Raw genomic sequence first — 12,117 nt, 5'->3', positions numbered from 1 at the left:
TTTCCCTGTTTGAAAATCTAAAATCTTCTGGGCTAATCAAGCAAGTTGAGCGAAGTACCCACATCTGCTGGACTGCATCAAAATCCCCACTTCCTATCATCTATGAAGCCCGTTTGAAATTCAAGATTGAACATTTTTCTTGGGTGTGGAGTTTTTGGGTAGCCAAGGACCTTTGCATTCCTGTCATTTTGGGAGCGGATTTCATTAAGCATTGTGGCCTGATTTTGGATTTAGGCAGAGGCCAGTGCTTCTTTCGTTTCGCAAGACGGGTGCTCATTCCTTTTGCGGATGAAATTGAGGATGGTGCAGCTGTGGTAGAGCCTGAGACACCCAGCAAACCAAAGGTTGATCCATTAGGGCATCTGACTCCTGGTGAGGCTGAAGCTATCAGAACATTGTGTTCTCGTTTTCCTGAGGTGCTGACGCCAAAGCTTGGAGTCACCAATCTTTTGGAGTACGAAATCCGTTTGACTGACACCCGTCCAGTTCGTTCCCATCCTTACAAGCTTGCTCCACCCAAAATGGAAACACTCCGTGGAATCATCAATGAGCTTCTTGAAAATGGGGTAATTGAGCCTTCTCGCTCAAGTTACGCAAGTCCAGCTTTTCTAGTTCCAAAGCCAAATGGCAAGTCTCGAATGGTTCTAGATTATCGCAAGTTGAATGCTCAGATTGAAATTGACTCTGTCCCTCTCCCTGATTTGCACTCTGCGTTCGATTGGTTCGGTAAGGCCAAGTATTTTTCCGTCTTTGATTTGAACCAGGCTTACCATCAGATTCCCTTGAAACCTGAATCTCGGCCTCTCACTGCTTTCTGCGTTCCGTGGAACTTGTACCAGTTCACACGTGTTCCCATGGGCCTAGCTGTGGGGGCCCAGACACTCACCAGACTTCTGGACTCCATCTTCCATGACGTCAAGTTCAAATTCGTGTTCAACTATCTTGACGATCTTTTGGTGTACAGTGAGAGCTTTGAAGACCATCTGGTTCATCTTGAGGAAGTCATGAATAGGTTGCTTAGGGCTGGCCTTACCGTAAATCCCGAGAAAGTTAGTTTTGCTCAGGCTGAGATTTCTTTCCTAGGTCATCTAGTATCTTCTCGAGGTGTCTGTATCGATCCGGCTAGAACCCAGGCTATCAGGGAGTTTCCTCCTCCCAGAGATGTCAAAGGCATTGCCCATTTCATTGGCATGGTGGGTTTCTACCGGCGCTTCATCCCCAATGTGGCTGAGTTGGCGGCTCCTCTCAATGAGCTTCGGAAGAAGGGCGCCAAGTTTGTTTGGGGTGAAGCACAACAGATGTCTTTTGATCTTCTGAAAGAAGCTATCATGCAACCTCCGGTCTTGGCGATGCCAGATTTCAGTCAAAAGTTTGTTTTGCAAACCGATGCTTCCTCCGTCGCAATTGCGGCTGTGTTGTCTCAAGAGGTAGATGGTGTTAGGCAGCCTATTGCGTATGCCTCACGCACTTTGAACCCATGCGAAAAGAAAAGCTCTTCTGTGTATGAGTTAGAGTGTTTGGCTGTCGTGTTTGGAGTGAATAAGTTCAGACATTTTTTGGAACACAAAGAGTTTTTGCTGGAAACCGACAACCAAGCGCTCTCGTGGCTCCTTGCACATCCTCGCCAGCTTGGGAAAATTGGTCGTTGGGTGGTCCAAATATCTTCCCTCAAATTCCAAGTGCAACATGTTCGAGGCACGCAGAATGTGATTGCTGACACTTTATCCAGGATGTACCATTCACCTGACGACCAACCTTCTGATCAGGAGGAGCACACAGGGTGTGCCGTGCTCCTGGAGTTTCCCCTCGCCTTTTCTGAGTTCATCCCACATCAGCTAAAAGATCCCGAGCTGGCTAAGATCATTGGTGAGCTTCAAAATGGGGGAGCCCACCCCCCGTATTTTCTGTCCCAGGGTGCCCTTTGTTGTCGAGACCGACAGCGAGGTAAACCCAAGGTTGTGCTGCCTAGTCTTCTTGTACCCATGGTCTTTGCGTACTTTCACTCTTCCCCTGTGGGTGGGCACTTAGGGATTCACAAGACCATTGCGAAGGTTAGGGACATGTTCATCTGGAAGGGTATGGACAGGGACATTGCGGCACGAGTGCGTTCTTGTCAAACATGCTCGCTAAGCAAGCCTGCTCAGAATACCAAGTATGGGTTGTTGTCATCTGAGGTGGCGGAGAGACCTTTGGAGAAGGTTTTCATAGACTATGTAGGGCCTCTCCCACGTAGCAAGTCAGGAAACAAATTCTTGCTTGTTTGTGTGGATGCCTTCTCCAAGTTTTGTTGGCTTTTTCCTTTGAGGAACGCCACTGCACAGCTCACCGTGCAGGCACTTCGTACCCATTTGTTCCAACACTTTGGAATACCCGCCACCATTGTTTCCGACAACGGAACTCAGTTCGTGTCTCACCTTTTCAAAAGAATGTGCTTTGGGCACGGTATCCGCCATGTGACCACTTCTCCTTACTATCCACAGCCTTCCCATGCTGAGAGGTTTAACAGAAATCTTCGATCCGCTCTCATAGCTTTTCATGCTGACAAGCAGACCACCTGGGATCAGGAACTTCCTTGGATCCAATTTGCTTTCAATACTGCACACCATGAGAGTCACAAGGCGGTCCCTTTCGAGCTGTTGTTGGGCTATCCACCCAACAATCCCTTGGCAAATGTGTGGAAAATTGGCGACCTTCTGCCACCCCCTGGTGCAGCCAATGTCAAGGCAACTTGGCAGGCGGCTAGGAGGAACTTGATCCGAGCTAGGGAATTGGTACGGAGGAAGCACAATCGAGGTCGGTTGGACAATCCTTTCCAGGTGGGGGATTTGGTTTTCTGTAAGGCTCATCCGGTCAGTTCGGCCGTGGACAAGAGAGCCGCTAAGTTGTCTCATCGGTGGTCAGGTCCCCACCGCATCTTGAAGTTCTTGACTCCTGTCTCCGTGCGGCTTGGAAATCCGCAGACTGGAGAAGTTTTCCGGAGGGCTCACATTTCTCATCTGAAGCCTTTCCGGGGAACAATTCCGTAGGTCATCTTTCTTTACTCTTGTGTCTGAGTGGGAAGTGCACTGGGCCAGAGAGCTTGATCACCTCTTCTGTCCCTTGTGCGCTGCTGAAGATTTTTCCCTAGTAAATTTTCCAGCACTGGCCAGTGCAACCCCTGGGGGTGAGTAGTCCCTCCAGTTGAAAGACTTTTGGCGTTCCCCACTTCAGACACTTGAGTTGATCTGTGGTGTTGAGATCTTCTAGAATTGGGAGAGGTTGTTTTCTTTTTTTTTTGGAGAGGAAGTCCTCCTTTGGGGGGGGAGGTTGAGCCGTGACATGCCCACCAAGCGTCCCACCAATGTCACGCCTCAGTGCTTTTGTATAGTGCGAGTACTGGCTTTGCGCCGGAACTCAGTCGGTTTGGGTCGGGCAGCAAACCTGCAACCCAGAGTGAATGTCCGGGACTTGTGAACCAGAAGACGTGCGGCTGTCATAGGTTACTGTCAAGATTTGTGTTTAAGGTTATGTCAAGTTATCTTTAACGATCCTTTCAGTTTTTCTACTGTGTTGCTTACAAACCTAATCTTCAGTAACATGTAGTTTAGTGTGCCGAGAACGTCAGATGAGGTCCCGGATGGGAGGTTTAGTTCTGCGGATGTCGTCCTCGGAGAGGGTCGCCTGGGGGAACTCTCCACCTTCCTCCTCCTTGGGCTGCCAACGGCCCTGTTTCTCCGGGGACCTTCAAGCAACCTTCCGCCCTTCTTCTAACACCACCGCCTACCACCAGGAAGGACTATGAGTGTGCCAAAGCCGCAAGTGTTATTTGTTAAATATTACCTGAACCTTTATGAACATTTTCATGAGCTTTAAGAGAAATACCGCTATTTGAAGGGGCCCCAAAAGCTATTATTCGTTATTTATTTTATAGTAGCCTAATTGTTATTTATTTAATTGTTGAATTTTTAAAAGTTTAAAACAAAATTTACAGTTTTTACCATCTTTTAATTTATTTATTGTTAGGCCTAATTTATTTGTTACTGGTACCAGTTCTTGTAAGTTTAGAAGGGTAAACCTAAAATCATCTTTTAAATTAAATTTTTGAGAAAGATTATTTAAAGAAATTCTTTGGATGGATGTTTTGTTATTTGTTGATTTTTTTGTAAATATATAGGCTTTGTTGACAACTGTTTGTTTATTGATATTCACCCACGGCCTTTCATTTTTGTTAGGGATGTGGGGCGGCCACTCGCACTGTCACTATGGGGGGCATGCTTCCAATAGTTGTTCGTCTGGGGGCGGTGCGAGGGGTCGGCTCAGTGACTAGGCCGCTGAATTTTTATTTCAGGATCAGTGTTGCCTACAGTATTATTTTGAGGCTTCTGATTGGCTGAGGGAACATCATTACAGCGACGATTCGATTGATGCCAACGGCCTCGGTGGTGTAGTGGATAGAGTGCTGGGCTGATGATCCGAAGGACCCGGGTACGAATCCCACCCGTAGCACTATTTTTTGTACCTACTGGATTTTTTCATTATCAACAAGTTTAGTTGGTTTGGTTAGGTTATGACGGTTTAATTTTATAATTAAAACATTATGAAATTGAATTTGACCCATTTATAGTTTTATTTTATGAACAGAAATATTTTTTTCTGTTAAGCCTTCATTTGATTTTTCATTATTAGCAAGTCTGGTTAGTTTGGTTAGGTTATGATAGTTTAATTTTAGAATAAAAAATAGGATTTAAGGCATTTATAATTTTATTTTATGAACAAAACTATTTTTTCGATTAATAAACCTTCATTAGATTTTTTCATTGTCAGCACGTTTGGTTGGTTTGGTTAGGTTATGACGGTTTAATTTCATAATAAAAAATATAAAATTGAATTTGAGGCATTTATAATTTTATTCTATGAACAAAAATAATTTTTCAATTACTAAACCTTCGTTATAGTCAATCAGAAGCCTCTAAATGACACTGTTGGCAAAATTAATCCTGAAAAACAAATTGTGAGACGAGGCCTACGTGTTACTGTAATTGGGTTATTAGAAATTATAGATAAAACATAGTCTCTTAGCTATTAACCTACAAAATCAGAGCTATATTGTTCGGTAGTTTAGGTGTGGTTGAAAGAACTGGGCGCTGGGAGGCATAACGCGATAATTCCTCGGACGATTCGGTAACGAGGATATTCCCCGCGAGCCGGGTAGATGCAGGGAGACGTCCGCTCAATTACCCACCCGAACCAGTTTTGTCCCCCTCACGCACTGTCCGCCTCAACCACGTCCGGGGGGAACATGGCACCTTTCAATGTATTTCTTATGGAAAACATGTTTTTTTATTTTTCACCATAAATCATAACAAACACAAACATTCATAATTATTTGCAAATCTACACGAATTAAGCTTTCCAACGACCAATTAATTAATAAAATCGGTCCAGTAGAACTCTAGATTTAGTTTTACAAAGATTTTTTAAACTGAATTATATATAGAATAGATACTGAAGTGCTGTTTCTGTTGTATGCCTAACGGCATGGACTAACCAAGGGAGTATGTTTTATCTATGCTAACGGTCATGGAGAAAATTCAAAAATAGTGTAATTAAAAATTCCTATGTTATTCATATGGAGAACATGAAAACCGTTGTAGTTTACTTGTTTATGGATATATATTGATAAAATTGGGCAAATTTATTTATTTCATTCTATACTATTTACCTTAGTCTGCAGGTCTACTGCGGCGGGGGTATTTTAAGGGAGTGGAGTGAGCGACGAGCGTTGTTCTGCCCGCTGGTTTGGTATTTTCCTTCCACCACCACGAAACGGCACACGGAAGATTTCTCAGGTGCCGTTTGACGTCACTACTGCTGACGTCACTTTGAGGGAACACCATTACCCCTACCCCAACGATACGGCATAGAGCCATCGGCCTCGGTGGTGCAGTGGATAGCGTTGCGGGCTGATAATCCGAACGTCCCGGGTTCAAATCCTGCCGGCGGCACTAACTTTTTACCAACATTTTTTTTCATATCAGCAAGTTTGGTTGGTTTGGTTTGGTTATGACAGTTTAATTTTATAATTAAAAAATTATAAAATTGAATTTTAGGCAATTATAATTTTATTTTATGAACAAAACTATTTTTTAGATTAGTAAACCTTTATTCGATTTTTCCATTATCAGCTCGTTTGGTTAGTTTGGTTAGGTTATGACAGTTTAATTTAATAATAGAAAATTATAAAATTGTCTGTTTCTTCAGACGCAGCATTTAGTGACGTCAGCAGTTAGTGACGTCAAACGGCACCTGAGAAATCTTCCGTGTGCCCCACCGCCACCACCTTGGTTTCTGTTTCTACCTGCACTGCACTCTTTCTTTACGTTCCAGTCTGAACCTGAATTCAACAATAACAATCTGAATCGGCGCTGCGGTTTTGAATCGAATGTCGGAAAGTGATGTGATGTGATAGCTTGATTGCTCCTTTATTAGTTTATAGTTTATTTTGAAACGAAATAGACAGGCATCATGAAATACGAACTGAAGATATAAAATAGAAATTGTGCCTCAAAGTGCCTAGACGGAAACATAACTTACCGACCTAAATAACTTAAGTAATATTATATAATTTATTTCTATGCTGCTGAATTAATTTATTTTGTTTGTGAAAAGGGATGTATAAGTTTAGGTCTAAACAGGTTTAAGTTAATGATCGTGAGCTCGTGAGTAACTTATAGTAATTTTAAGTATTATAGGCCTAGGGCTAGGCCTATGCTATAAAATTTGCTTTCAGCCAGCTGTTTGTTAATAACAGCCACAACTTAAGTTAGGTTAGCTATAAACCTTTGATAACTAATATAAACAATTTAAGTTAGCCTACCTTAATTAACTTAATCATCACCTAAGTTAACGGTATTCACCAATAAGCTAGGCCTGCTTAACTTATACAATAGGCCTAGGGCTCAAGGTTAGGGCTGCACTTTACTTGACGTCCTACACTCATTCGATTGTATTTTTCGATTCGATATTTTCATTCGATTGTTTCATTCGATATATCGTTTGGTTAGTTAGGTTAGGTTAACCTTACCTAACTAACCAAACGATATATCGAAAGAAGCAATCGATTAATCGATATATTGATCGATATTTTCATTCGAATGAGTGTAGGACGGCAAGTAAAGTGCAGCCAAGGTTAGGAAATAGCCTGCCAAATATTCACTACTGGATAAAATAAAATGCTTCTAAAACGAAAAATCTATTTTCAGAAGTGTGATACCTAGGTAGGCCTAAATGTCAAAAATTTAAGTTAAGGTAGGCCTAGGCCTAGCTTATCTAGGCTATAGTAGTGATGCACGATATTGCGAGATGTTTGAACAATCAAAATGTTCCTTCTCCAGATGTTCCTCTTATCGATTGTTTCGATTCCTTAACAAGAGGATTGTACAATCGAGAATCGAGATGTTTCTCTCAATTGTTGCATTCGTTAAGCCTAAACGCCTGTCTGTATCTGTCTACATTTTAAGGGAGTTGTTACAAGGTTGTTATTTCTTTTTCTAGATTAGGGCCTATTTCATATCTAGAATAGTATCAAATCAAATCAAAATATCCTTTATCCAAAATACCTATCCTTATTCATTTAAGTACAATTGTACAGTGAATAGAGTCAGATCATACAAAATAAAATGTTTTAACTTGGTAGCCTACATTGAACTAAAAATACGGTAGCCTATACTATTATGTAAGTTACAGCCATCGACTACTGTATTGTCAAAGGTACTTACTACATACCGTTCATGCTGACATGAATAAACATTTACGTCACTCTGGCATGTCAACAGAAATAGAAAATTATTTTAAAGTAACTTAATGGTAAATAATACTGTTAACATAACATTTACAAGAACGGTTAGTCTCGTTATAACATTTTGATTTAAGTTACTTGAATACAAACATTTTGTTAGTAAAATATATTGTCTCGTCAATTAATAGTCGAATAGGCTTTTAATGAGTGGTATTAGTCACTATTCCGTAGTTAACACTAAACTTAAGTTAGCCTACAAACCTTCCTCTATTTTGAATTAAAGGCTAAGTAAGTTAGACCTCTTATTGGGGTCAATCCCTGGCAGATGCAATAAAAATTGAATGATAATATTTGCCGATGCCGTACTTAACAAAACAATATGCCGTACTTAACAAAACAATCGCCATGAACATCTCGTTAAAAAACCTCTCGGTAAGAACCTCTCGCTAAGCAAAAATACAATACGTTTCGATTGTAACATCTCGCAATCGCGCATCACTAGCCTATAAGGAAGGTTTTTTTTTTTTTTTTTTTAAATTCTTTATTGATTACAAATTGTTTTGCAGCAATTAATAAAAAAAAAAAAAAATATCACATGGGTCACAATGACCTGTGCGTGATAGAGTCCTTAGCTGTCTGCTGTTAAAATAAAAGTTCTTCACACTTCACTTAATTCCAATAAAAAAAAGAACTAACAATAACTTGGTAAAATAAAATAATACTATACAATTATAGTTATAATAACCTAAAAAACCATATGCAACGTGCAATCAATAACAAGGGGTGCTCATTGTTTGCAATACATCTGATGAAAGCATAACTTTTTTCTTTCAAACCAAATATTTTTTTACTGAGGCGTGGATTCCGTCAAGTAAGAGTGCTGTAGAAGGTACAATAGATAGTCCAGTTATCAGTTGGTTAGGTCTAAACGAGATATTCTGGGCTGATAAGCGACTCTGTATTGTCAAGGCCTATCTCCATCAGCCAATTAGCGATAACCCTCTTATAGACACTCAGTGACACTCGCAGGTCCCTAATTTCTGGAGGAATATTACGCAACAAGCAATTAGCAATGTAAAAGGAATTTGTTAAATTGATTGATTTGAGAACTCTTGGGACCCGTAATCCTATCATCACTGAGTTGACCTGGTATGATAGTTATGAACTACTGGCGAGGCGATAAGGTCTAAATGAATGTATGAATAAGCTAATAAATCCTTAAATAGCTGCCTTATTGATAAAAACTGGGATTCTTTGAACAGATGATCAGTAGAATAACGTCTCGGTTTTCTTAACGCAGCTCTAATTACCGGTATTGATTTTTGAATTACAAACAAAGGTTGAATTACTGATGAATAAGTCCCTCCCCAAGCTATTAAACCATACTGCAGATGAGATTGAACGTAGGCGTAATAAATTCTTTTAATTTCTTCATGTCGTAAAATTTATACCTAATTGGTAAAAAACATAAATCATTTTTCTAAGTTTTGTTTTTAAAAAATTTATATGACTTTCCCATTTCAATTTAGAATCCATTATAATTCCCAGGTATTTATAATGCGACACAGTTTCAATAATTTGGCAGTTGCAATCGCTGCCTGCGGTGCCACATGAGTGCAAGGTTAGTCTGAGTTCGGCGGGCGGCTCGCTAGCGGGACGAAGTGCGATAGGCAAACATTTTGTTTTACTGACATTCATTGTTAAAATGTTTTCTGAGAACCATCTTTTTAAAATTTGTAATTCTGATGAATGCAATATTAAAAACCTCTTCCCAAGTACGCAAAGGTACACAAAGTATGCCTAAACGGAAAACATTATAACATGTAACTTAAGTTATTGGGGCCTAACTTAGGTAGGCCTATGCAGACCTATAAATAATTCATTAATGATAGCCAATACTAGGCCTAGTCTCAAAAGAATGAAATCCACCCAGATTCATAAATGTAGTAGGCCTATAACTTAGGCCTAAGTTAAACTTACTTGCCTGCAATTAACTTGCCGGCCACTTTACCATTTACCATCAATGTCTTCTCCGCTGTTCTCATAGACAGGGGAATCGTCAATTTCTTGTGAATGTGTATAAGTTATGTGTGTGAGAGTGTACTTGAGCATTGCTTCCCTATTTATTGTTTAGGCTAGGTTATAGTTAAGTTAAAACATTATTTATTTCCATTCACTGTCAGTCTATCCTCAAGATCTAAACTTTAAGGATAAAGTGGTTAAATTTGTCTATCTCCTGATGTCAACCCAATTCTATGAACACTATGTTAGTTAACTTAAACTTAACCTAAGTTAGGCGTAATGGTATTGGTGTGGACCAACTTAGGGCCTAGATTACATCAACAGAGGCAATTGTCAATTAACTTACTGCCCCTACACTTATTTTTGTTTTTTGCACGCACAGATTTGCCATCAAGCATTGGCATAGCCTATATTTATCTCTAATCCCACTCGGCTTATCCGTCAAAAAGTTTGCTCCCCATGTATTTCTTATTGGACTAAAATTTGGTTTCTTTTTGCTGAGTTTGTTTGGCTCCTCTACCCGACCGATTTTCATGATTGAGGTCTCAAATTGAAGGTATACACGCACAGATTTGCCATCAAGCATCGGCATATTTCTATCTATAATCCCACTCTGCGTAAACGTAGCCTAAACGAAATCACTCCCCATGTATTTCTTATGGAAGTTAAAATAGGTTTCTATTTTCCGAGTTAGTTTGGCTCTTCTACCCAACTGATTTTCATGATTTAGGTCTCAAATTGAAGGTATGCACGCACAGATTTGCCATCAAGCATCGGCATATTTGTACCTATAATCCCACTCTGCGTATACCGTATACGTAAACGAAATCGCTCCCCATGTATTTCTTATGGAATTTAAAATTGGTTTCTCTTTTCCAAGTTAGTTTGGCTCTTCTACTCAACTGATTTTCATGATTTAGGTCTCAAATTGAAGGTATGCACGCACAGATTTGCCATCAAGCATCGGCATATTTGTACCTATAATTCCACTCTGCGTATACGCAAACGAAATCGCTCCCCATGTATTTCTTACTAGCTGTACCCGCGGGCTTCGCCCCGTTTAACTTCATAAGTATTCGCATGGCTCATTCACGTCCTGGTTGAAGTTCGTTTGCTACGCTCACTCACCTTTAGGTTGGAGCTCGTTCGCTGCGCTCACTTGCCTTCAGGTTAGCTCGTTCGCTACGCTAACTCGCCTCCAGGTTGAAGTTCGTTCGCTACGCTCACTCACCTTTAGGTTGGAGCTCGTTCGCTGCGCTCACTTGCCTTCAGGTTAGCTCGTTCGCTACGCTAACTCTCCTCCAGGTTGAAGTTCGTTCGCTACGCTCACTCACCTTTTGGTTGGAAATTAGCTGTTGTCATAAATTAAAAAAAAAATAATAGTGCTGCACCCTGTTGGTAATCCTTGTAACTTTTATGCTATTGGACATCATAGAACAGAACCAACTTGTTTAATTGAAACAGCTGTTAAGATTCATTAATTCCTTTTAAATATGAAAAATCATAAGATTAACATGGGGAACTACAGAGCCACTGGGGCGGAGCCCGAAAGGGTTTTTGAGATAAGAATATGCTTTAATGTTAATCGGGAATGTGAGCTATCATCATGCCAAATTTCAGCCCAATCCGTCCAATAGTTAATGCGTGATTGAGCAACAAACATACCTACACACAAACTCACAAACTTTCAGATTTATATAGTAAGATAAGATGGAAGTTAAAATTGTTTCTCTTTTCCGAGTTCGTTTGGCTCTTCTACCTGACCGATTTTCATGATTTAGGTTTTAAATTCAAGGCATGCACGCACAGATTTTACATCAAGCACCGGCATATATTTTTATAGTCCCAGTCGGCTTATACGTAAATGAAATTTACTCCCCATGCATTTCTTATTGGAGTTAAATTTGAGTTTTCTTTTCCGAGTTCATTTGGCTCTTCTACCTGACTTTCATGACTGAGGTCTCAAATTGAAGTCATGCACGCAAATATTTCACATTGACATATAGCTTCTTACCTACTGTATTGCTCGACAAAAAAAAAACATAATTTGATTAGTTTTTGAATTCTTACATAAATTTAAGATGTATTTCACCAGTTATAATTATATAATCCTATATATTTTGGTCTAAGAACTTTCAGTGAAATATTGGCTTTTATTTAAGCGATTACAACACTAACACTGTTACTCAATCAAAAATCATAAATTTGATTATTTCTCGGATATTATATTATTTTAGCGCTGCGGAGCAGCATGGGTCCTCTAGTAATTATTAAAATTTGTTAAAATCATATGTGTTTAATACAGGCATGCACTGTGG

General features: G+C 40.0%; 1 protein-coding gene across 2 annotated transcripts in view; it reads left to right on the top strand.

The window, feature by feature from the left end:
* Positions 1-6,378: 6,378 nt before the first annotated feature.
* Positions 6,379-12,117, top strand: part of LOC128982789 (synaptonemal complex protein 2-like) — a 176,197-nt gene continuing 170,458 nt past the window's right edge. For both annotated transcript variants that reach the window (XM_054401792.1, XM_054401791.1), the window contains exon 1: positions 6,379-6,590. The gene's annotated coding sequence lies outside the window, so the exon portion shown is untranslated. The remainder of the gene's footprint in view (positions 6,591-12,117) is intronic.

The sequence above is a fragment of the Macrosteles quadrilineatus genome, unplaced genomic scaffold (assembly GCF_028750875.1).
Source record: "Macrosteles quadrilineatus isolate MER2022 unplaced genomic scaffold, UCM_ALF_1.0 Scaffold_1__1_contigs__length_201487025, whole genome shotgun sequence".
Classification (NCBI taxonomy): domain Eukaryota; kingdom Metazoa; phylum Arthropoda; class Insecta; order Hemiptera; family Cicadellidae; genus Macrosteles; species Macrosteles quadrilineatus.
Note: the sequence above shows the minus strand (reverse complement) of the source record. Positions and strands in the feature narration are given on the sequence as shown.